The sequence below is a fragment of the Triturus cristatus genome, chromosome 9, assembly GCF_964204655.1.
Source record: "Triturus cristatus chromosome 9, aTriCri1.1, whole genome shotgun sequence".
Taxonomy (NCBI): domain Eukaryota; kingdom Metazoa; phylum Chordata; class Amphibia; order Caudata; family Salamandridae; genus Triturus; species Triturus cristatus.
The window spans coordinates 536,728,374-536,755,587 of NC_140592.1; the positions used below are offsets into that span (position 1 = coordinate 536,728,374).

The 27,214-nt window shown below is 48.7% G+C and overlaps 1 protein-coding gene across 1 annotated transcript in view; it reads right to left on the reverse strand.

Annotated features, from left to right (window-relative positions):
• EHD1 (EH domain containing 1) overlaps nt 1-27,214 on the reverse strand; it is a 1,327,734-nt gene that overhangs the window by 1,263,370 nt on the left and 37,150 nt on the right. The window lies entirely within an intron of this gene.

The window sequence follows — 27,214 nt, forward strand, 5'->3', positions numbered from 1 at the left end:
ATAAAAAACGAAGCGCGGACTCCCGTGCTTATTTAATAATTAGCCCCGGGGGGCCAAATCCCGGGGGCAAAAACCGTAAAATTTAATGGGGGGGCCCAGGGGACCGCTACCCCCTGGGGCTACAAAATAAATGGGTGGGGGGGATCAATGGCCACCCCAAGCCCCAGGGACCACCACCCCAGGGCTTTATGTATTGAGGGAGGGGGGCTGTGTGGCCCACTTCCTGGAGCCCTCGAGGGCCCTGGGGTCTGCCACCCCCCAGGGCCGGCTCCTGCAGTGTCCTGGGGTGCCTACCCCCAGGACACTTATTTGCTATGAGAGGGCGGGAGTCTCCCGCCCTCCCATAGCAAACTTAGTTTGGATTTTGAAAGAGCATGGAAACCTGCTCTCTTTCAAAATCCAAACCATATTGCTTTTCCACACGGGGAGCTGCATGTCAGCAGCTCCCCATGTGGAAAAGCAATTCAGGCTCCCGAAGGACGCGGGGATCCGGCTGGGACCGTGGGGGTATTAGGGCTCCCCTCACGGTCCCCAACGTTTTTTTATAAGCCCCGGGGATGGGGTCCCCGGGGATAATAAAAATGAGTGATAGGGGCTATTTTTTTTTTTACGGTAAAATTAGGAGTCGCGCATCCAGCGTGGCTCTCCGCGCGGCCCCCAGTTGTGCACGCGTTGGATGCACGGCTACTAACTTGTAGGGTGCGCGACTTCAGCGTGTTTGGTGCACGACTTCTACACGGATGCACGATTTTAACGCATTGGGTGCGCGACTGCAAGCAAAAAAAAAAATATATATATATATATATATATATATTCACTGAAAAAACTATAGGTTTCAGGGGTGTTATAGTTAGCTGGACTTTTCACTTGTACAAAACCATTGAAATTCCTCCGTTATAGTTAGTTCAGCTAACTATAACTCGCGTGCCCGCAATGCACTGCTGATATTACATCACTCATGACATGGTCAGTGACATCACTCATGACATCACTGATGACATCATCCAGTGAATGTGTGTTTTTCTAAAAATTAAATATGTTTTATATATGTATATCTCAAGGTCGATGGAAGAATAAATGGGTATATAAGTGTCTAAATGGATGATTTGTTTTTGAAAATTGATTGTTTAACTGACTGATTAAGTGCATCATAGTGAATACATGGCTTAGTGAGTACTGTTTAAATATGTAAATATCTGTATCAGTCTCTCACTTTGTGTACAAGTGGCTGCATGGGTTGGTGAGTAGCTACATGGGTGTCTATATAGGTTATTAGTTGGTTTTTTGAGTATCAGTCTGAGTGTCTGCATGGTTCGGTGGGGGGTATTATGTAGTGCATAGGTGCATGAATGAGTGACTCACTGTTTGTATGTGTTGAAGACAGCATGTGTGCAGGACTGTATGGGTGGATGAGTGTGTGTATGGGTGTGTCAGTGAGTGAATGACTGTCTCAATAGTGTCTTTATGAGTAACTACATATGTTTTAAACTAGTATATGTGACTATTGGTGTATATAAGTGAGTATATGTGAGAGTGAGAGATTGAAAGGAGTTCCTGTATGAATAAGTATGTGTTTCTATAAGTGATTGTTTAAAAGACTAAGTATGTGTAAGTTTCCGTAGAAGTAAGTGTGGTGGTGTGTGTATAACTGTATATGCAAGTAAATGTATGTTTGATTCTTTATTAACATGAGTGACTGTGTGTGAGTAACTCTATGGATGAGTGGCATTGTGTAACAGGATGTATAGGTTTATGAGTACATATGATGAGTGAGTACATGTATGAGTGACTGTATAGGACTGTTGGTGAATGAGTGGATGTGTATGTAGATCTTAGAATTACTGAAGAGGTTGTTGTAACTGGTATTGGTATGTCCATTGTTTTGAACATTGTAGTCTCTATTTTTGAATGTGTGTATCAAAGGTTATATTAGGGTGAGAGGAGGTCTGCCACTCTATCACAAGGATGATGTCATCAGTGATGTCATTTGAGATGTCATCAGTGATGTCACTGACCATGTCATGAGTGATGTAATATGTGACGTCATCAGCAGTGCATTGCGGGCGCGCGAGTTATAGTTAGCTGAACTAAATATAATGGAGGAATTTCAATGGTTTTGTACAAGTGAAAAGTCCAGCTAACTATAACACCCCTGAAACCTATGGTTTTTTCAGTGAATTTCAAAGGTTTTTTAAATGCGAATTCCTAACTATAACGTGCCTGAAACCTATGGTTTTTTCTGTGAATTTCAAAGGTTTTTTAAATGCTAATTTCTAACTATGCCTACAGAGATAGGACATGTGAAGAAAGAAGAAAAAATGCACAGAAAGAAAAAAAAGAAGTGCAGTAAGAAGCAACAGAAGTCCTCAAAGAGGAAGAAAAGTGCAGGAAGAAGGATAACATGCAGAAAGAACAAACAGAAGAGCAGAAAGAAGCCTTGTTGCAGAATCATCCTGTACCCTCAACTTTTTCAGACGGATACTGGTGGTAACTGAGTCTGACTAACCAGTCCTAGAGCCAGTGCTATGTTAAAAGACACTTAGAATACAGTGAAAACACCTACATACACTAGGGAACATTATGCGTTGGGGTCCCCCTGTGATTAGCATGACCTCCTCTGTAAGCCCCTAGTATACAATAGGGCAGGGGGATTAAAACTACCTCTTAAAACAGGCCACAGGGCGTTTTTGCACACGTTAACTCAGGCCCCATCCCCTCCCTTCACCACTGTGTAAACACGCCCTATGTCTGTTTTTAGTTGGGAGATTAAGTTAATTTGAATCCTGAGGGTCCCTAGGGTCCAACTAGCCCACTAGGTACCTCCAGTAAGTGCCACAGAGCTGCGTTGCAGAGAGGTGTAAAAAGGGGCTTGGCCTCAGAACACCTCTCTGCAATGCAGCTCAGTGGCGCTTACTGGAGATGCCTGTTGGGCTAGTTGGCCCTCAGGGACCCTCAGTATTGAAGAGGAATTAATTCCCCAACTTACAACTCACCAGGGGGCGCGTTTGCAGAGTGCTGCAAGGAGGGGGCGTGGCCTCCGGCACGATGCCAGTCTTTTATTTATTTATTTCTTATTCTAATTTATTGGCCCTGATGACCCCATCCCCCAGGGCCTGTCTCCTAATTATATTTTTTTGACCCCAATCCCCAGGGCCGGCCACTGTTTATTATCTTTAAAAAATATATATTTATAGACACACCTAGGACATGCTTGACAAACCGTACGTACCTATTACCATGATTTGCGTGATATTCATTAAAAGGCGACTATGCATACAATGAATCCACGTGGAATGTATTTACACCACTAGTGAAGCTCTGACATGTCTGATGCCCTACCGTGCCTAATCCCGGTAGACACCCTTGTCGTTTATTTATACAAAACATGGGTAGCTATTGACGGGCACATTTAATACACATGCACACCAAGCCATTCAAAGGGGATTCGACAAAAATTTGATCAAAACTATGCAAGAAACCCCCCTCACAGTTAATAAAACACATCCACTGCCGGATGTGTAATACTTTTTATTTTACTCTCTGGAAAGGGACGAACATCACTTGAGAGTCACAGCGCGCTCCTGGCAGAGCCCAATGCTGTGTTACACCCACCATTGCCTGCTGAGTGCCACACACCTCTGTGTTGAATTCCACCAGCTAGTGCATATGCTATGACACTCTCTAGCCCATGTGCACTGTAACACCACCCCGTGAATATGTCATGCCACAATTGTCTTCGCACGGGTTATATTGCCCCATCTAACGTGCCTTCCTCGATGCCTATGTTATAACACACAGTACTATGCCATACATATTACAATCTGGGATCCATATCTTTGTCACAGTGCATATGCAACGTTACACTCCCCAGCACATATTTTATATTACAACTTTAGAAACTAGTTAGGTTACACAACACTGCCCTGTGCATATTACACTCCAAGGCGCATATCGCATAGCACGCGCTAGTGCCTGTGCTATCTCGCACTCTCCAATGAATCTGTCATTGCGCACGATGTATTGCATATTATATTTCACGCCCGGTTCATCTTATATCACACTTTTTGGTGCATAGTTTATAACATACACTATATCTAGTTTTCATTTTCAATCGTGCTCTCAGGACTATGTTCTATATAACACTGTGTTCACCTACCCTTTTCACGGGTATTACATTTTGCGATAGGGGGTGGAGGGTCAGGGGGTGTTTCTGCCAAGTGAGCCCGGAGTCACAGTCACAAACGTCCTCTTCTTCCTGAATAAAGTGATATTATGCTGCATACTTGTTCATATTTTAAGTAGTTCGCACAGACACACGTTTTAAAAACAATAAAGTTCCTAATACCCACCTTCTCTGATCAGTTAGCTTGCTGCCCCATCCCCCTCCTCCCTATCCTCTGTTGTGTGAATCCATGGACTAGCCTCCTCCCTCCTGCCATGCATGGTCTGATGTGCTGCCACTGCCCTCAATTTAGTATGATGTACCAGTCCACTCCTCCTGCCCTCCATTGCCCAATTCTATGCACCATCATTGACCTCCTGCTTAAACTCTGTGCTTAGCTTGGTGCCCCTATTCTCCTTCCCCCTGCCCTCCGATGTCTTTGTACATGCCCCTGCTCCATCCTTTTTGCCCACTATGTTCCATGGACCTGCCACTCCTATCTACTCTGAGTGTTCTGTTGAGCTGCCACTCCCCTCCCACCTGCCTAGCATTGTCAGATGACTGTAACCTGTCCCTGCCACCTCCACCCTGCCTGTCCACATGCCATGCCCCTATCCCCTTCCTCCTGTCCTCCATGGTCCATTTTACTGCCACACCCTTCTGCCCTCCCTGGTCTGTTGTGCTGCAGCTGCTCCTCCTGCCTGCCCCGCGTGGTCTGTTGTGAGGCCCCTTCCCCTGAACTCTCTTCTCTGTGCCCAGGTCCCGACTCTCCTTTCTATCCTCTATGGTCCTTTGTGCATGCCCCTGCACCCTCCTTCTTGCCCATCATAGCCATTGTGCTGCCACTAATCCTCCCGCTTGCCATGCATGGTCTTCTGTGCTGCCATGGCCCCTCCCACCTTCCCTGTGTGGTCAGTTAGCTGCCCCTGACCCCCTCCCACCTTGCCTCCATGGTCTGTGTGTATTCCATCACAGTCTCACTGTTGCTCTTCATGGTGTGTCTTGCTTCTAGTGCCCATCCTGCCTGACCTCCATGGCTATCTTGCTGCTCCTGCCCTGCCCCCTTGCCCCCAGCCCTCTGTTTACATGTGCAGACCCCTACTCCCTCCCTCCTGGCTTGTCTGTTCCATTGTAATGCCCCGGATCCGTCCCTCCTGCCCTTTATGGTCTGTTATGCTGCAGCTTTCTCTCCTGTCTGTCCATTATGGTTAGCTAGCTACCATTGCCTCTTGCCCCTCTGTTCTCTGTTGTCCATGTGCATGGTCCTGTCCCCTCCCTCTTGCTTTCTATGGATGGTTGTGCTGCACTCCCGTCCCGCATGCCCTGTGTGGTGTATTGTGCTGCTGCAAACCCTGATGCCTGCCCTGCAGGGTCAGTTTGGTGCATCTCTCCATGTCCCTCCTGTCCTCTGTTATCCAAGTCCATGTCCCTACCCCATTTCCTTCCATGACCCAATGTACCATACTTGCGAACATTTTGAACTTGGTAAGAGGGAGATTTTGAAAAACAACTGGGGTATTGATTTTCCCCTTTGAGTTACATTGAAAAAGAGGAGATTGTAGACAGGAGACAGATCAAATAAAGCCCATTTGAGCTTAAAAACATTGGACGTTTCCTGGCTGAATCGGGTCTGTTGGCATGTATGGTTGTACTACCATTGCCTCTTCCTTCTGCCCACAATGGTCTATTACATTGCCACAGCCTCTCTTGCAAGTCCTGTATTGTTGGTTTGTTGCCTCTGCCCACCATAGTCTGTTGTGCTGCCACGGCCCTTCCTGCCTGCTCAGTGTGGTTAAATTGTTGCCTTTGCACCCTTCTACCTGCCTTCAATTTTCAGAGTCCATGCCCCTGGCCTCTGCCTCTCAACAGTATCCTAATGAACAACTAGATTGCTAACATTCTATATTTATTACAAAAGTGTGGAACGCCTGACGTCATCTTGATGTAATCAAAACTGTAATACCTAGAGCATTTCCTTTAGAAATTACATATATGAGAGCGTCTTATTGGCATCAAAATTATGATTAGTGCTCTAAAAGACTAAAATAAGGACATATTTTCTGAGTTTTCAAATAGCGACAAAGCACTTTTCAATTATGTGTTACCTTTATGTTTTTTTATCCAGTTGACCACTTGATTAAATGTTGCACTTAGGGGAGAGGATGTGGTGTTACTTCCAGAACTGCAGACTTTGCAACTGGGGAACCAGGTTGGAGTTTCTGCTTCAGCTCGACATTCTGCGATTCTGGTCAAATCACTTAATCTCCCCATGTCTACAACCAAAATGAATTTGTTCTTGTGTGATGTAACCAATGCTCATGTAAAGCAATCCAATACCTGACAAGTCTGCACTATATAACACTGCAAAAACACAAAATAATAAGTGTTTTGCACACTTCTGTCATTGGGCTATATTTGGGCTACATCTGGGTGATTTTGGGCTACATTTGGGCTCTTTTGTCTCCGGTGGCCATCTTGGGAGATTTATTTGTTATGAAGTTTCCTAATTTCCTCATGTACTGCAGTCTCCTCAGTAGGAAATGCTTTCAGTTTTTTACTTTGATTCCATCATGAAGGTATTCAGATATGTCACACATTTGCCATAAATTCTGAATGTTAGCACTCTAGTTGCTCATTAGATCACTGTAGTAAAACTACTGTTCACCATGGAAGTCTGCTCCTGGTATTAAAAGTGCATGTTTCAGTCTGCATGTCAGAATTTTTTTATGAAATAGAAGAGGATTTGAGAAGTCACTCAAAATGTGCCCTCATTTTCTTTCTTCAGCATTAATCATAATTTCTATGGCAAAATGAACCCCCTCATTGTGTTCCTTTTTAAATTAAATGTTTTAAGTGTTACCAGTTTATTCCAATCAAGATGGCTTCAGGTGTGCCATACTTGTCATAATGAAGATAGTAAGCGCTCTAGTTGTTTTTAAGAACACTCTGGGGCATTCTGTCATTGGGCTATACTTGGGCAACATCTTGGTGATATTTGGGCTACATTTGGGCTCTTTTGTCTCTGGTGGCCATCTTGGGAGACTTATTGGTTATGAAGTTTCCTAATTTCCTCATTTACTGCAGTCTCCTCAGTAGGAAATACTTTCAGTTTTTTACTTTGGTTCCATCAAGAAGGCATTCAGATGTGTCACACATTTGCCATAAATTCAGAATGTTAGCACTCTTTTTGCTCATTAGATCACTGTAGTAAAGCTACTGCTCACCAGGGAATACTGCTGCTGGTATTGCAAGTGCATGTTTCAGTCTGCATGTCAGAATTTTTTTAATGAAATAAAAGAGGATTTCAGAAGTCAGTAGTTTTTCTTTCTGCAGCACTAATCATACTTTTTATGGAAAAATGAACCCCCTCATTTTGTTCCTTTTTAAATTAAATGTTTTAAGAGTTACCACTTTAATCCAAGCAAGATGGCTTCAGGTGTGCCATGCGTTTATCATAAGTAGGACTGTTAGCGCTCTAGTTGTTCTTTGGAACACTCTGGGAAGCTGCAGTAGAACACAAAGGAATCAACTGACAGTCTCTGCCCTTGTTGGATGTACATGTTTTACTGAGAATGTCAGACTTCATTCTCACATGACTGAGAAAGATAATGTGAATTTACAGAAAATATGCTCAGTTTAGCTTATAGATCACCTTCCAAACCTCTGTGAGAAAAGCATGGGAAAATAGTTCTCTCAATCATGATATCCCAGCAGAAGGCTTTTTCACATGGTGAAATCACCTTAGAACATACCACAATTCCTAAAATGAGTATGGTACCATCAACAAATGATTTATAATGTAACTAAAGTCTTAAAACCTTCTATTAACTGCAATGCTTTTTAATGAGGTGCTATCATGTATATTGGTCCCAAGATGGCTGCCAACACTTCTTGGATGAAGTGCTGACAGCCAATCAGATCTCAGGATGAGATGTGTCGTTAGGCTCCGCCCACATATATGATTTTACTTTTGATTTTCTCAGGAACTACTGAACAGATTGACACCATATATGCAAAAGGCACATCCCTGAGCTGAGGACTACCTCTCTGCCAAACTTCAAGTAATTCTGTTCAGCCGTTCGGGCTGTACCTTGGACTAAAGGTCCCTATGGAAAATTGCATGGGAAAAACGCGTTAAGGGACCCCCCTTTTTTCTCAGCCCCCGCTTGACGAATCCCTCCGAGACTTTCAGGGTCGGAGCGGAGCGCCCCACCTATTTTGAAAATTTCGCGAGGATTCGTCAACCGGCGCCAAAGTTATTCCAAATAGAATGTTGCGGATTTCCTATGGAAACACGGTCCTAACTATAACTATCTACTGGCGACCGCCAGTAGAATATATTTAAAAGAATATAAAATAAATATATATTTTTTCAACACTTTTTAAAAAATTAGTAGTGTAATTTAAAAAAAAATACATAAAAATAAGTAGATTAAAAAATGTAGTTAAAGAATATTTAAAAAAAAATTAGAACAAGAAATACATTTTAAAAATAGCATTAAAAAAACCTTTGAAATTCACTGAAAAACCATAGGTTTCAGGGGTGTTATAGTTAGCTGGACATTTCACTCCATTGAATTCCTCCGTTATAGTTAGTTCTAATAACTATAACTCGTGCGTCCGCAATCCACTGCTGATGATGTCACATATTACATCATTCATGACATGGTCAGTGACATCACTGATGACATCTCAAATTACATCATCTAGTAGATGTAATATGTGACGTCATCAGCAGTGGATTGCGGGCGCGCGAGTTATAGTTATTAGAACTAACTATAACTGAGGAATTTCAATGGTTTTGTAAGAGTGAAATGTCCAGCTAACCATAGCACCCCTGAAACCTATGTTTTTTTCAGTGAATATATATAAATGCATATATATATATATGAGGTGTAGAGGTGTAGAGGTGTAGAGGTGTAGAGTGTAAGGTGGGTAGCAGAGAGCGAGCAGCAGAGAGCGAGCAGCAGAGAGCGAGCAGCAGAGAGCGAGCAGCAGAGAGCGAGTAGCAGAGAGCGAGTAGCAGAGTTAGTAGAGAGAGAGTAGTAGAGAGCGAGCAGTAGAGAGCGAGCACTAGAGAGCGAGCACTAGAGAGCGAGCACTAGAGAGCGAGCACTAGAGAGCGAGCACTAGAGAGCGAGCACTAGAGAGCGAGCACTAGAGAGCGAGCACTAGAGAGCGAGCACTAGAGAGCGAGCACTAGAGAGCGAGCACTAGAGAGCGAGCACTAGAGAGCGAGCACTAGAGAGCGAGCACTAGAGAGTAGCAGGGAGTGAGTAGTACAGGGTGGTGGAGTAGTGGAGAGTGAGTAGTAGGGAGTAGTAGAGAGCGAGCAGTAGAGAGCGAGCAGTAGAGAGCGAGCAGGGAGTGAGTAGTAAAGGGTAGTGGAGAGTGAGTAGTAGAGAGTAGTAGGGAGTAGTAGAGAGCGAGTAGTAGAGAGCGAGCAGTAGAGAGTGAGAATTAGAGTGAGTAGTAGAGAGTGAGAATTAGAGTGAGTAGTAGAGAGTGAGTAGTAGAGAGTAGCAGGGAGTGAGTAGTACAGGGTAGTGGAATAGTGGAGAGTGAGTAGTACAGGGTAGTGGAATAGTGGAGAGTGAGTAGTACAGGGTAGTGGAATAGTGGAGTGAGTAGTACAGGGTAGTGGAATAGTGGAGAGTGAGTAGTAGGGAGTAGTAGAGAGCGAGTGGTAGAGAGCGAGTGGTAGAGAGCGAGTGGTAGAGAGCGAGTGGTAGAGAGCGAGTGGTAGAGAGTCAGTAGTAGAGAGTCAGTAGTTTAATTTAAAAGGAACACAATGAGGGGGTTCATTTTGCCATAGAAATTATGATTAGTGCTGAAAAAAGATAAATTAGGGCACATTGAGTGACTTCTCAAATCCTCTTCTATTTCATTAAATAATTCTGACATGATTTGGCGGGGGCGTGGCTTACCGCCAACGGGAATGGCCGCTTCTTCGTTTTCTCCAGAGCGCCACTCCCGGAAAGTCCGCACCAACACTGCTCCTGTCCGCCCGATCTCCACCCAAACACCGGGGAAATGCTCCGGTAATGCTTGACAGCCACGGGCTCAACTCTGGGGCCATACGGTCGTATTGCCGCGTGAGTGCTCCGGGGCCCGGGATCCTGCGGCTGCCCCTGCCATCTGAGGTGTGACGCTGTGCAACCCAAGCGCTACGCAAGGCCGCGGCTGCGGCCTGAACTGACGGACCTCCCTGGATGTGCCTGGGCGACGCCCACAGCCGGAGCAGCAACGCTGGAGCTCCGGTGGGGGCGGCGAAGATTGTTCCTGACAGCGGGTGAGTGACAGGGGACCCTTAGATGGTGCGTGGGCCCCCATGGAGAGTGAGGGGGTGAAACAACGGGCGCAGCATTAAAGGGAGCCCTGATCTGTCCTGGAAACTACGGCCTTAGTATCCACAAGGGGGGGCGGCCCATGCGGAGGGGGTGCGCATGGGGGCCCCCTGAGCTACATCGGTGACCTATTGTGTGGCACCTTCCTGGAAGCAATCCAGAATACACTGAAAGGTAGACACTTGGACCCCCCCAACCTTATTGAATGAGGTGCATGGACTGATCGCCTGCGCCTCAGTGACTGTGAACGGTGCTGGATGGGAGTTGCGTACTAGCGGAGGCCCCTCAAATCATGTGTGCAGTCTCTCTGCGATGCCGCGCCTGGAGACCTATCAGGTACAGCTTATCCGGGCCTTCCACGGGGGTACTCTCAGGCCCCGCGACTCACCCGCCCTATAGTTCGCGTCCCTGACCTAGCACCCAGTGGACGTAGATCGGAGGTGTGGTGTGTAGGGCACCAACTGTGGCCGGGGCCTTGAAACTGCCGCTGCGACTGTGTGGCCCTGAAGCACCAAAACTGGGCCTGGCAGATGTGGGAAAAGTCGGCTCAGCCTGTGTAAGCCTGGATAAGGCCGATTGGCTGAAGTTCCGGTGACTATACGGAACCTAACACAGCTGCTCCTTACTCCTCCAGGGTCCCCTGGTCGGTGGGACTTGCACGTCCATCCGCTTGGATCCGGAGCACTGCCCCAGCTAGGGTACTCCTGCTGCTGAGGGAGACGCGCCTCTGCTCTCCGGCAGACCACGCATAGCAGAGACACTGCACGTGTGGACCCTCTTGCGGCAGTCCCTGCGGAACGATCCGGACTGGATACCCCTCGGTGTGGGGGGGCCTCTGCAAAAACCAACAGGCCGGGTGAAGTACTTCACCGCAGGCGGCGGAGAGTAGCGGCGGCACCCTGACCGGCGGTGGCGTCCCTGCAACACAACAAAATGACGACCGGCCGAACAGGGGGACGACACAGACCAAGCTGGAGAAGTTTGCATGGCAGAAACAACAAGCAGAGGACCGAACGGAGGCGGTGGTGGCGGCAGAACCATCAAACTAATACCTACTGGAAGCGATAACGGCAATAAGAACCTCCCTTGAGGTGCAGATTGACACTGTGGCCATGGACGTGGCACTGATTTGAGAGGATATGAAGAAAATAACAGACAGGGTCGGCACTGTAGTGAATACCACCAATTAACTGGCTGCTGATACCGCGCTGCTCAGGAATGAAGTCAAAGACCTCCGCGCCTCCAATTTGACAATGGTCCTGCAACTGGATGACTACGAAGGTCGCATGCGGAGGAATAATGTTCGTATTATTGGTGTGCCGGAGCGCGCGGAGGGGCAGGCAGCAGACCTCTTTGTGGAGGAACTGGTCATTAAACATTTCCAACCCAGAGGACTTTCTAAATGCTTCATGATCGAAAGACCTCACCGAGAGCCCGGAGGCCGCCCGAAGCCTGGAGCCCCTCCAAGACCACTGCTGGCGAGGGTCTTCAACTTTCGAGATCGTGATGTCATATTGCAGACTGCTAGGGCGGCTCCGCCACTCCTCCTGGAGAACAGCAAAATCATGTTTTTCCCAGACTTCATGCTGAGAGTTCAGAAACAAATACAGTTTCCTGGAGGTGAAACGGGCCCTCTGTGATCAGGAAATAAAGTACGCTGTTGTTTCCCGCCAAGCTGCGTGTGGAAGCAAATGGTAAGGCCTGGTTTTTCACCAGCCCCGAGGATGCTTGGGAATGGCTCGAGGGTTGGCGCACGGTTGGGAAGAGGGGGCAAAAGCCTGTCTCAGCGGACAACGCGACTGACTGGCGCCAGAAGAGGAGATCACCTCCACCTTCGGATTCGGATCTGCAGGACCACACAGGAGGGTGCTGACAATGGGACTGGTAAGATGGTGGCAAAATTGACAAGGTTTCTCCGGCGGACTCATGGTCCTGGTGCCACAGCCTCCCGAAATTGACTTGGTAATGATAAACAGCAATTGAGGGGGGAGACATGAGCAGATGCCTGCTGTCCGGGCCGGTGTGGCTGCCTGGCCTGGGGGACTTGCCCTGGGGTTGGCATACGTGGCCTACGCTGTTGTGAAATATGTTCTTTTAGTGTTTGGGGCACTTTGAGACTAGTAGTCAATTGTTATTATGATGTTGTGGGTGTGGTGGTTGCTGCGGGGCACTTAAGGGGGGTTAACATGTGCCAATGTGTTTGTAACTCACTGTTGTAATGGGGTGGGGTAGGGCCGGGGGAGCGACGACTAGTTACATGACGCACGCTAAACCGAGAGTGGGGTTACCCGCGTTCCCTGGAATTGTTCATGGGTGGGCGACAGGCACTCTGCATGTTGGGGGTGGTGGGCGGTTTTAGTCCCGCTGAGCAGGGAGGCAGGGAGGGGGGGGAAGAGTTGGTTGTTCCTAGGGTATTTTTGAGTTTACGTTGTTTGGAAGAAGTCATCAGAAGTTACGTTGCAGCAGGGCATAGGATCCACTTACACATCCACAGCTGGGTGCAATAAGATGTTTTACATTTGGGCTTTCTGGTCAACACTCCCACTCCTCTTATTGATTTTTCGTTGCATGATGTTCAGGGGTGCCTCAACACAATTGAGGCTGCATGGGGGACCGTCACTATGGGCCTCCCTCACCCGATACACTTTGTGCCACTTGTTGTTCCACTGCCAAACTCTTATGGCGATCGGCCAAGGTCTTAGACTCTTGACGTGGAATGTCAATGGGCTAGGGGACAAGATTAAGCGTGGAATAGTGCAACAGTACATTCATCGTCAGGGACTTGATATGGCCCTGTTCAGGAAACACATCTAATAGGCAACTCTAGCAAGGCCTTGGACAGGAAGTGTTATCGTATGGTCACACACGCGGGTTTCACATGGTATATGACACATGGACCGATCCACTGGGCAGATACGCAGCTTGCATAGGCACATGGGAGGGTAAAATGCTCAATGTTGTCTCAGTGTATGCTCCACCGGGCTTCCAACGTATGACACTTGCAGATGTGGGTGCGCTGCTAGTGAACTTACCAATGGGCGTATTGCTGATGGGCAGCGACTTTAACCTGGTGATGAATGGCCAAATAGATCGGTCCCCTCCTAGACATGACTCAGCATATGATTCGCAACTACACGACTTCACTAATGCCCTCGGGATGGTGGACATCTGGAAGTGGTCTCACCCCCAGGACACATTCTACACGTTTCACTCAGGGGTGCATGGCAGCCAGTCGCGACTTGATAACTTGTTTACCCAAGCACAACACATACAAGATTTCAAACGATTTAGTCTGCCTGGCAAGAGATATATCAGATCACTCCCTGGTCACGGCAGCTTTCGGGGAGCGCCGAACATTGCAACCAGGTCCTATCCGGATTAAGCCCTGGGCGCTAACAATCCCTCATGTGAGGGATAGCTTACAGAGGGACACTGACTTCTATTTTGAGGAGAATGTAGGATCAGCCGGTTCTGCAACAACACTCTGGGGTGCCTCTGGGGCGGTTATTAAGGGGAGAGCGCTGTCCTGGATGGTGGGCCACAGGGCGGAGCGCCACTGGCGTGTGAATGAGTTGGAAAAAGAGATCCTGACTCTTGAACACACTACTTCACAGAACCCTGATCAAAAACTCCTTCATAACCTTAATATCAAAAGACAAGATTATAAACCATTGCTGTTAGAAGACGCCAATAGGCGCATTCTCGCCTCCCGTCATAGGTTATATGAACAAGGAGAGCGAACGGGGGAAAACTTCTGGCATGGCTGGAACGAAAAGAACAGGCGGCCAGATGGGTGTGTGCAATCAAGGGGCCGGAGGGTGTCCTGGTGTGTGACCCTCAGGGCATCGCAGAGACGTTTGCCAACTACTATGAACAAACCTATAAAGTGCCACAAGACTCGCAGGCACCATGGGCAGCAGAGCTCCTGGCCACTATTGATGTTCCGACAGTCTCCCAGGAGGATAGGGAGGCCCTGGAGGTTGACCTTTCCATCGAGAAGATTCAGAAAGCAATTCAGGGTATCCGGGTAGGCAAGTCGATGGGCCCTAATGGGATTCCGATTGAACTCGTGAAACTCATGGCGACGAAGCTCGCTCCACACTTGTTGAATTTGTACAACGAATGCTATGAAACCGGCCTCCTCCCGGTCGAAATCCGTGAGGCCACTATAGTGGTTGTCTGTAAACCCGGCAAACCGGAGGACGAGTGTACGTCCTATCGGCCTATCTCCCCGATAACGGTAGAGGCCCAAATCCTGGCCAAATTATTGGCTAACCGACTGCTCCCATACCTTGCTGAATTAATTCACCCCGACCAATCGGGGTTTATGCCAGGCCGCAACACTGCATGTAACCTACGGCGCGCTGGGTCGGGTGGCGACTATAGAGGAGGAATCGATCTTGCTTGCACGCGACGCAAAAATGCCATTCGACACGGTGGCATGGGAATACTTATTTGCGGTCCTGGCTCGCAATGGTCTAGAACCAAAATTGCTGGGGAGGATCAGATTATTGTACAATCTTCCCATTGCCCACGTCTCAGTGAATAACCGTAGTTCGGGGTCCTTCCCATTGTGTCAGGGCACGAGACAGGGCTGTCCTTTGTCGCCACTCCCCTTTGCCCTGGCCCTCGAGCCTTTAGCGGTGTGGATCCCGATATCCACGGGTTTAAATGGACAGACGAACACGAAGACCGCATATCACTATATGCGGACGACATCTTACTCTCTCACTTCGCCGGCGCGCTCTCTTCGCTGCATCCTTCACATCTATCATATATTCGGAGCCCACTCCGGCTACCAGATCAACTGGTCCAAATCCCAGATGTATACCCTTTAGGGTGATCTGCCACGGAGCCCTCGAGGATATACCATCCCTGTGGCGGACCAGGGCTTTCGCTACCTGGGCATGTTTATCACAACTGATGAAACATTCTATGAACTAAATCTGCTGGGGCCGTTGCACATTTTTAAATCGGACGCTACCCACTGGAAGACGCTGTCCCTCACCCTTCAGGGCAGAGCGTCTTTATTTAAGATGCTTGCCCTGCCACGCTTCCTATATGCCCTGCAAAATACTCCCTACCCGGTCCCAAATTCCTACTTTTCGCAGATCAACTCAAAAGTCAGGAATTTGCTATGGGATAGCAGACCGCCTCGTATAGCCACACACAAGCTCTCTATGGGTTGGTACGATGGAGGTATCGGGTTACCGGACATGCGTCTGTATTATCAGCCGTCAAGGAGGGTGGCGATCAACCGCTGGGCGTTTAGACCTCATTCTGACCCAAGCTTTCGCACTGATTTGTGGTTAATAGGGAGGGGTGGCTACAATAGGGCGCTTTATTCAAACCCCAAGAAACTAGGTCTGACCGGCCCCACGGCCCGAACAGTGGAGATGTGGCATGGTGTCCAGCGGCGTGGCAGGGGCGCCTGACTAAAGCGACCCCCCTGTGGGAGCCGGACATTCTGGGACGCCTCAGTGCTTGCGCAGGATTCAATAAGTGGGACATGATTGACATCTCCAGGGTGGGGGACGTCTGGATTAAGGGCAAGAAGGCCTCCTTTGCAGAACTCCAACTTAAATACCAGCTGGCACCATCAGAACACTTCCTTTATCTTCAGATTAGTCACGCTATAGACTGTGACCTTCCTACAGGCACCTCCCTCCCGGAGTCCTCTCCTCTGGAGGATAGGTTGTTATTGGACCCAATGGACAGCAAGGCTGTCTCCCTAACATACAAGAAACTCCTCAATCAACCCGATCCAATGCTGCAATTGCGGGCTAGCTGGGAGGGAGATTTGGGTGACATCACTGATGAGGACTGGCGCGACGCGCTGGCCTCCCTCGCGAAGTGGCTATCCCAAGCGACTCCGGCTTGTCCAGCTGAAGATCTTACACCGGGTAGATTTTGATGCCAAGCTACTATTTCGACTGGGGAGGAGACAGGATATGAACTGTCTGAGACATTGTAATCAATGAGGTACATTTATACACACTATATGGGAATGCCCCCACATACAGCGATACTGGGCCGACGTTACTCGACAAATGGCCATGCGGTGGAGCATAGCGAAGAGAAATATTGCCCAGAAGTGGGGCATAGATACATTCCCAGGTTGCGGGACTGGGCTAAGGACATGGACCATGCTATGGTGGCAGAGAAAACCGTATATAAAAGGTAGAGGCTGCCCTCGAAAATGGGATCAAACGTGGGGGCGCTGGAATAAATACAGGGGGGACATTTACATCTCTCCCACGGTGGAACTTAGACGTGCGAGTGATGCAATTTTGGAGAGAGGGGCCCCAGACGTGACGACATAACTCCTCGGGCCAGTGAAACTTGTGCAGAATGCTGTGCCTCCTACGCTTATGGACACTGGCGTAGCCCTTGGACCAGACCACTACAATGTTCAATGCTACTGCTGATGCCCTATATATTAATACACAACTTGTTTGTACTTGGATGTATTTATTTACAGCTGAACGATTTATGCACTGTCTTCGCTGCAATTGTCTCTCTTTAATAAAAATGGTTATATAAAAATAATAATAATAATAATTCTGACATGCAGACTGAAACATGCACTTTCAATACCAGCAGCAGACTTCCCTGGTGAGCAGTAGCTTTACTACAGTGATCTAATGAGCAACTAGAGTGCTAACATTCCGAATTTATGGCAAATGTGTGACACATCTGAATGCCTTCTTGATGGAATCAACGTAAAAAACTGAAAGTATTTCCTACTGAGGAGACTGTAGTAAATGAGTAAATTAGGAAACTTCATAACAAATAAGTCTCCCAAGATGGCCACCAGAGACAAAAGAGCCCAAATGTAGCACAAATATCACCCAGATGTAGTCCAAGTATAGCCCAATGACAGAATGTCCCAGGGTGTTCTAAAGAACAACTAGAGCGCTAACAGTCTTACTTATGACAAAAGTATGGCACACCTGAAGCCATCTTGATTGGAATAAAGTGGTAACACTAACATTTGTAAAGGAACACAATTATTGGGTTCGTTTTGCCATAGAAATTATGATTATTGCAGCAGAAAGAAAAATTAGGGCACATTTTGACTTCTCAAATCCTCTATTTCATTAAAAATTCTGACATGCAGACTCAAACGTGCACCTTGAATGCCAGCAGCAGACTTCCCTGGTGAGCAGTAGCTTTACTACAGTGATCTAATGAGCAACTAGAGTGCCATCATTCAGAATTTATGGCAAATGTGTGATACATATGAATGCCTTCTTGATGGAACCAAAGTAAACAAACATTGAAAATGCCATAGGTCTCGCCCTAGTTCAAGTTAAAGCAGTTTGGTTTGTAATTAGGTGGCTTTTTAGCTTTGCTTGTATTAGTGTTCTTCAAACTTTCATGTGCAAAACATGCATATATGTATATGTATGCATGCATTTATATTTGTCTTTATATAGATATGCAGAATATGAAATATATATATATTTTCACTCAAAAAAAACATAGGTTTCAGGGGCGTTATAGTTAGCTGGACATTTCCCTCGTACAAAACCCTAGAAATTCCCCTGTTATAGTTAGTTCAGCTAACTATAACTCGCGCCCCTGCAATGCACTGCTGATGACGTCACATATTACATCACTCATAACATGGTCAGTGACATCACTGATGACGTTATCCAGTGAGTCTGTGTTTCTGTACAGTTTTAATATGTTTAATATATATAGGGAAAGGCCTGTTGAAGAATGAGTGGGTGTACAAGTGTGTGAATGGATGATTTCCTAGGTGCGTAACTGACTATAAGTGAGTCATTAAATGTATCTTACTGCAGACTAGTGACTAAACTGTGTGAATGTATGTATGTGTCTGTGTGTTGGTGTATAAGTGGCTGCATGGTTTTGTGAATAGCTATAGGAGTGTCTATATGGGTTATTGATTGGTTGTCTCAGTATCTGTATGGGTGCCTGAGTGTTTGTGTGGGTAGGGTGTGTGTGACTCTGTGCATAGATGTGTGAGTGGGTGATTCTATGGGTGCATGGTTTTAAGAGTGCAACTGTGATGGATTGTATGGTCGGGTGAGTGTATGTATGGGTGTGTTAGTGATTGAATGTATATCTCAGTTGTACATGTCAGTAACTACATATGTGAAACGCAGTGTATATGTGTGTAAGAGTTTATAACTATCTATATGTGAGTGTGTGTGATTGCGGGAGTGGCAGTATGGATGAGTGTGTGCTTGTATTAGTAATTGTATAAGAGCGTCAGAATGTGTTAATATTTTTATGAGTAAGTGAACTGGAGTGTGTTTAACTGTAGGTGAGTAAATTTTACTGTGTTTAATTATTTGCATGACTGACTAGGTGTGTCAGTACCTCAATGGATGATTGGCGGTGTGTGAGTGTCTATATAGGTGTATAAATGCATATGATAGTCTTGTAAGGAGTGACTAAGTATGAGTGACTGTACAGGTGAGTGAGTGGAGATGTATGTAGACCTAAGAGTCAGTGAGTGGGTATGTAGTTATTGGTATTGGAGTATCTATGGTTTTCAAAATGGCTGTCTGAAATTTTGAGCCGGTGTATCAAAGGTTATATTAGGGTGTGAGAAGATGCACTAATTTATCACATGGATGACGTCAGTGATGTCATCAGTGATGTCATTTGAGATGTCATGAGTGATGTCACTGACCATGTCACGAGTGATGTAATATGTGACGCCATCAGCAGCGCATTGCGGGGGCGCGAGTTATAGTTAATTGAACTAACTACAACAGGGAAATGTCCAGCTAACTATAACGCCACTGAAACCTATGGTTTTTTCAGTGAATTTCAAAGGTTTTTTTAAATGCCAATTCCTAACTCTAACGTGCATGAAACCTATGGTTTCAGTGAATTTCAAAGGTTATTTAAATGCTAATTCCTATCTATAACTGATCTCTAAAGATATCATGTTTAATGATTTCCATTGGATTTCTACATCTTTCAAATTCAGTGTGTCAATTTCATTAATTATGTTTTTTTAAAATCTCTCACCATTTTTAAAACTTATTTTTTCAATTAATTCTTTTAAAAATTAAAACATATTTGTTTTTATTGGGTTTTTCAAACATTTTTTTTTATTTAAAAAAATATTTAACTAGATGTTCAAAACTATTTTATATATTTTTTTCATGTTTTTTGGATCCGAGCACCCTATGCGCACCGTTCTTGGACCCTACGCGATAGCATCCACGCATGGTATGCGTTGGGTACGTGTTTAGTGCGCGATCGCAATGCGACCGGTACGCGACTCCCAGCCTATACGCGACACGTTCGATGTATGTAACGCGACGTTAACGCGCTTCCGCGATGCGTCATCTGTGTCTATGACGCGGTAGGTGCGCGGATCCCGCGAAATATTTACCATTTAAAAAAAACATATATATATATGTGTTTCATGTGAATATTAATTGAAGACAAACTCTTAACTAGTCTTAAAAGTAATATATTTTTACATCTAATCCTATATTTGTTTTTAAATTCAATTTCGAGGATGCGCGCTGGGTGCGTGACGCGCAAGCACAGGGTGCGCGGATCCCATGTGACCTGCAAAAAAAGATTTGATTGGTTCATTACACTTCCTGTTCCAACTATTGAAAGACCTCACCCAATTCAATCCTTCTTTGACCTTCTTTGGAGGAGCATCTCTTTGCAGAGAAGAAGATTTTTGGGACTAAGATTTCACTTAGCTCTAACTTTTTAGAACCAAAAATGGCTTCAGGGCAGCAGGAATCACCTGCATCTCCTCATACATCTGAGGATGAATTTTTGGAGGAGACACCACGCACACCACGTTTTTCATCCGTGGTGTGGACATTTTTTTACTTTTTCCGAGGGGCAAACGAAGACCAATGCCACCTTGGTCACGTGCAAGATTTGCAAAAGAGTGCTGTCGCGAGGAGATCCTAATAAGAAATACTGGTGCGGCACGGCAAGTATGATGAAGCACCTGAGGACCCTTCATCCGAACAATCTTGCACGAGAAGAATGCAGACGGATGAGAGACACTCCTGCTCCTGCGCCTTCCACCTCATCGCAGCCGAGCACTTCAAGAGTGCATCCATCAGCCCAAAATTTGGACATCCGTCCTCAATTTCAATTTTTAAAAGTGATCTGCACTAAGTGCAATGTGACTTTGTGCTACGGTGAGCAATCGATCGATCTGAGCTGCCGCCACCAAGAAAGTCACAATTGTTAGGTTTTTTTTTTGGGGGGGGGGGGGGGGGGGGGGAGGGGGTTTTGTTCCCTGAAGTCAATTGTTTGGTTTCTCCTGTTTTTTTTTCCAGAAAAACCAAAAAAAAATTACAATTGTTCAGAAAACCCAAAAAAATATATAAAAGAAGAAGAAAACCAAAAGTTCTAAGAACTAACTTTCCTGGTTTAAAAAAAAGAGCTAAATTTCTTTGTTAAGTGTGTGAAAGTTTAGATTAATGTATGTGTAGTACGTAATTGACTGAATGAATGCATTAGTAGCGTATGGTGAATGTATAAGTGCAGAACTATGAGCAAGTGCTGCAGCATCACACAGTAACCTCTTTAATTGCAGTGTGCTGTAGTACTTCCGAAGCACAGGAATGCAACATATGTACATAAATATGTTGCAAATCTATGCTTCTCTGCACGGCTGCTTAAACTGCAGCCATGTGGTGACACAGGCACCCTTGCACCATAGTGCAAGGATATCTGGGTCATGTGCTGTTTGTTTTTCTGCAGGAAGACACACCTTCTTGCACAAAAACAATGAGAAAATGCATTTTTCACCTTCAATGTATGCTGAACATTTCAGCATGCATTGAAGATATAAAAATGTGGAGAAATGAAAACAATTCTCCTGGTTGTGCTTTCCTACACCAATTTTAGAATGGTGCAGCATTCACACACATCGAGATTTCTGATAAATCTAGATATGTGTCTTGTTCTATGAGTATTCAGTGCAATCATGCACAACAACACTTATATAACACCCATTCAACGCAAAGTGGTGTGCATAATGAGGTTGTATTTACATGGAGTATAAAAAGTGCACAGAGTGCCTTTTCCTCTCTTTTTAAATATGAAAGAGTGTCTTGCGCAATAACTATGTTACAAAAAGTGACATATTTCCGGTTTTAAAATTCCTTGCGAATGATAGAAGGTAAGCACAGAGTTTTGTCTGCAAAGATGTTCAAATTAGAATGATTGGGGGGGGGGGGAGGAGCCTAGCGCGCAACCAAGATGGCCGCGTAGGTGCGAGGCTCCAGAGGACCTCCGTGACCTCCTACATAAATCCTGACAATATCCTGTCCTAGATGAGGGGACTGTGTTGGTGAGCCCGAGCTGAGGTGTCACCCGTTTTCCGCTTCCAAATTGGACCTCGGACACCGGCGGGAGCACCGAGTGAGGTTTGCGGCCTTCTCCACGCCGGCCCCCCGGATTGGAGTTGTGGGGCGATCCGGAGACAAAGTGATCAACAGCGGCGGGCAGGGCCGGGCGACTCGCGTACCCCGCACTTTCACTTTCGCTTTTGCACCCTCCTTGCTGCGTAGGCGAGGTTGGGTTGCGGGGCGGTGTGCGGTGGTGTGGCCTCGTTGGGGTGCCCTGCCGGCCCGCCGGCTGTGATCCATCCTGCGGACCTGTGGTTGCCCCCCCCCGGAGCCCGTGAACTGGTTTGTCGGCCTTTTACGAGGTGATTGGCACGATTTGGGGACTGAAACCATGTCCACAAAGCAAGATGGCGACCGGGCAAAGGTGAAATCGACCCGCCGTGGCGCAGCCCATCAGTCCAACAACATGGACCGCTACACCCTCCAGAAGGGATCTCCTGAGGTGCCGCGTAGGTCCCCTGAGGGCCCGACTGATGCTCCTGCTCTGCCCGCGGATCTGACCCTGCGAGATGTCATGGGCGCTATCGCCGAGATGAAGGCCTCGGTGGACCAGCGCTTTGACACACTGGCGCAGAAGATTGACTCGGTCCACGTGGATGTTGGCCTGGTGAGGGCCGATCTATCCAAGACCAATGACCGGGTCGATTCTTTGGCCCACACCACCTCGGGCCTCACAACGGACGTGGCGGCCCTCCAAAAGGAGGTGCGCCGGCTTGGCCAGGCGAGCGCCCTGATGGATCGTCGACTGGAAGATTCCGAGGGTCGGGCCCGGAGGAACAATGTCCGCATTGTTGGGGTGCCGGAGGGACGTGAGGAGGCGGCGGCGGACCTGTTTGTGGAGGACCTGATTCTCACCCATCTCCAGCCCCGGGGGCTGAGTAAATTCTTTGCGGTGGAACGTGCCCACAGGGTTCCCGGAGGAAGACCTAAGGCCGGAGCCCCTCCGAGGCCTCTCATTGCCCGGATTTTCAACTTTCGGGACAGATACGCTGTCCTGCAGACTTCTCGGCTACAAGGACCGGTCAGACTCGACAATATGGACGTAAACTTCTATCCTGATTTCACCCCAGCGGTCCAGAAGCAGAGACTGAGCTTTCTCGGAGTTAAACGTCGTCTATGGGACCTGAACCTCAAGTATGCGATGCTTTTTCCAGCTAAGTTGCGGGTGGAGGTGGATGGCCGCACGCACTTTTTTGATCGTCCCGAAGCGGCCGGGGACTGGTTGGACTCTTTGCCCGGGGATCGGGGCCGGGGGGGTGGGGGGGGCGCGGTTGAAGGGGAGGGCTCGCCGGATCAGGACTGAGGGACTAATAGTAGGCCTCGCTCTGGACAACATTATTGTTACTTTTGACTGTTCGTGTAAGTTCCCCTCCTGTGGAGGTAGTACGGGGTCTCCTGGGGGCTCTCCCTCCTCCTCTGGGGGACTAGTTAGTTTAATCATTTATGGGGCGACAGGCACACTGCACTTTGGGGGGGCTGTTTGGGCTCATGCAGGGGTGCAGGGAGGGGGGAGTTCTGTTGGGATGGGTGGGTTGGGGTGGGGTGTTGTTTGTTTTTACCGCAAGGCAAACCCTTTATTGTATTGGTGTTTTTAAGGCGCTCTCAGGGGGACGAATGATGGCTTCTGTACGTGATGGGGGGTAGGGACCTGACTTTATTGTCTTGGAACGTTAATGGACTGGGGGATAGGATCAAGCGAGGTGTGGTCCTGCAGTATCTGAAACGAACTTCGCCAGATGTGGTCTTTCTGCAGGAGACACACCTTATTGGTAATTCCTTTTGTGCCATGAATCAGCGTGGCTATCGTTTGGTGGCCCACTCGGGCTTCACGTCGGGCTCACGGGGGGTGGGCATCATGGTGAAGAACTCGCTCCCGTTGGAAATAGACGAGGTGCGCCATGATGAGAGGGGACGCTACACTGTCTTAGTGGGGAGAATGGAGGGCAAAGTAGTTGTCTTTGTATCAGTGTACGTCCCACCGGGGTTACAGTCTACCACTTTTGCAGACCTGGGGCGCCTCCTTCTTGACCTTCCGGGGGGGGCTTCTGGTGGTGGGGGGGGGACTTCAATGCGGTGGTTTCTGGGACCGTGGATCGCCACCCCCCTAGGGACCTCCCCCGGGCGCAGGCGTGGCTGTCCGGCTTTCTAGATACACTGGGATTGGTGGACTGCTGGCGCTTAAAACATCCCACGCAGCTGCAGTACACTTTCCACTCGGGTGCCCATGGTAGCCTCTCTCGGCTTGATTATGTCCTTGTCCCTGCGGCCTATGTGGGGAGGGTAGGAGAGGTACGCCATTTGGCGCGGGGTATTTCAGATCACTCCCCGCTCCTGTTGCACTTTGATGTCTTCCCGAGGGGGGAGGGCAGGGTAGCTCCAATAAACGCCTGGTACCTGCGCGACCCCACCATTCGCGCTGATTTGATTAAATCCTTGCAGCGGTATTTTGATGAGAATGTGGGGTCCGTCCCTTCGGCTATCTCCCTGTGGGAAGCCTTCAAGACAGTTCTTAGAGGGGAGGCCCTCTCCTTTATCTCCCATGCCCGGAGGCGCGAGCAAGAGGAGGTGACCCGGGTGGAGGCAGAAATTGCTGAATTGGAGGGTGATCTAGAGGGTGGGGTGACGGATGCTGCACTACATGTCCTACAACTTAAGCAGGCGGCCTGCAGGGCCCTCGTCACGGAGGCGGCCAGGGGCCTCAGTAGAGAGCAACAGGGGCGACTGTATGATGTGGGTGATAAGGCTGGTAAACTGCTTGCGTGGTTGGATAAGAAGGAGAGAGCGAGTCGTGTGGTCCCGCTGATTGAGAGGATGGATGGTGTGCGTGTCACCGAGCCAGAAGACATTGTCTCTTGTTTCGCGGATTATTTCCGCAAGGTGTATTCCCCGGTTTCTCCCTGCTCGGAGGAGGATTCCCATGCCCTGCTTAGGGATATCGCGCTGCCTTCCCTTTCGGTGGAGGACAGGGTGTCGTTAGATGCCGCTCCCACCACCGACGAAATTGCCCTCGCCATACGCTCGGTCGCATCCGGCAAGGCCATGGGCCCGAACGGCATCCCTATCGAGTTGTATAAGCTGCGACCGGATGTACTGGCACCCCATCTCCGCGCGATGTTCCTGGCGGCCCACTCGCTGGGCTCCCTCCCGCCGGACCAGCGTCTGGCTACAATCGTGGTGATCCACAAGGAAGGGAGACCCCGGGACCGGGTTACATCCTATCGGCCCATCTCGCTCTTGAATGCGGAGCCCAAAATCCTCGCCAAGGTGCTAGCCAACCGGCTGGTCGGCGTGGTGGGCGATCTGGTCCACCAAGACCAGTCCGGCTTTATTCCCCATCGCAACACGGCCCTCAATCTGCGGCGCTTGCACGGGGTGCTCGCGCGTGTCCCGTTAGTGCGGGAGCCGGCCGTATTGGCGTCCTTAGACGCCACCATGGCGTTTGACATGCTCGAGTGGCCATACATTTGGGCGATGCTGGCGAAGTTTGGATTTGGCCCGGGGTTCATCAGCTGGGTCAAATTGTTGTATTCGGGCCCTTTGGCGCAGGTGGTGGTGAATGGAAGAGTATCGGTCCCATTCGAGCTGGGACGGGGCACGCGACAGGGCTGCCCCTTGTCGCCGCTCCTGTTCGCGCTGGCCTTGGAACCCCTGGCGGAGTGGCTGCGGTGGCACCCTTCCATCCGTGGTCTCCGTTGGACCCCCGAGTATGAGGACCGCGTGTCCCTATACGCTGACGATATCCTTTTGTACCTAGCCTCCCCGCGTAAATCACTGATTGTCCTGGTTGATGTTTTGCGCTCATTCGGCCGCAACTCAGGCCTTGTCATCAACTGGGCTAAATCATGTGTGTATGTGCTTTCCGGGGAGGCTCCCGTCCTCCCGCGGGGCTGTCCGATCCAGATTGCCTCTCAGGAGTTTTGGTACCTGGGTGTTTATATTACTCTGGACCCGGAGGCCCGCTACGAGCGGAATTTGCTTCCCCCCCTCCAGCGCTTGCAGGAGGACGTCGCGCGCTGGCGGCGCCTGCCGCTTTCGCCGCTCGGCCGGGTGGCATTGTTTAAGATGATGTCGTTGCCACGCTTCCTGTACGCTCTCCAGAACACTATGGATTTAGTCCCAGCGCGCTATTTCCGTGAGGTGGAGAGTCTACAGCGCCACCTGTTCTGGGACGGGAGGCCGCGTATTGCCCTGGCGAAGTTGACGCTCCCATGGTACGACGGGGGGGATTGCCCTCCCGAATATTAAACGGTATTACTGGGCCTCCCAGCTAGCTGCAATTAACCATGGCCTTTACGGGCCCGCCTTAAACCCGGCATTTGAAATGGACAAGATGCTCCTGCCTGGTGGTGACTATAATCGAGCGCTCTACTCTGGCGCGCCCGGCCCCCGCCTAACGGGACCTACGCGTGTCATGGTGCGAGTATGGCACGCGGCTAACGCAGCTATGGGGTGGAAGGACCGTTTGACCCGGGCATCACCGTTGTACGCGTCTGAGAGATTGGGCTCCCTGTGGACCTCGAAGGGCTTCGAGAAGTGGGACACGATAGGCATCAGTAAAGTGGGGGATCTCTGGACGAGGGGGGGGGATTTAAAACATTCGAGACGCTGCAGACGGAGTTTCAGCTGCAGGGCAGTGAATACTTTCGGTACTTGCAGGTCTGTCACGCACTGGGCTCCGTCTTCCCAGACGTCGCCTCCATCCCGGAGTCTTCCCCCCTGGAGGATAGGGTGCTGGACGGCCACGTTCCGGACAGCACGATCTCCCTTATTTACAAAAAATTGATTAATGACCGCTCGGGCTTGCTGACTGGCCTCCGCGAGGCTTGGGTTGCCGATGGGCTGGAGTTGGACGACGAGGACTGGATTTCCGCGGTGGCCTCTCCGAAGGAGGTGGCCATACCGGCTCGCCTTCGCTTCGTCCAGCTTAAGATACTCCACCGGGTTTACATGACGGGGCCAAGGCTTCTGCGTATGGGCTATGCTGAGGATGGGTTGTGTAAGCGTGGGTGTGGTGCTTTGGCTACTTTTTTGCATATTTTGTGGGAATGCCCGAAGGTGGAGCGATTCTGGCGTGGTGTGCATGAGGTCCTGCGAGTGGTTACGCATGTCGCGCTGCTGCCTGAAGCGAGGAGATGCCTGCTGAATGTGTGGGAACCAACTGACTACTCGGTTCCGCAGACGCGATGGGTGACTCTGGGATATATGATTGCTAAGCGTGACATTGCTCAACTGTGGGGATCCCAGAGGCCCCCGGCGGTGTCGGCCTGGAAAGAACACATGGATTGGTGCATGTTCCGAGAAAAGGTGGTGTATGTGGCGAGGGG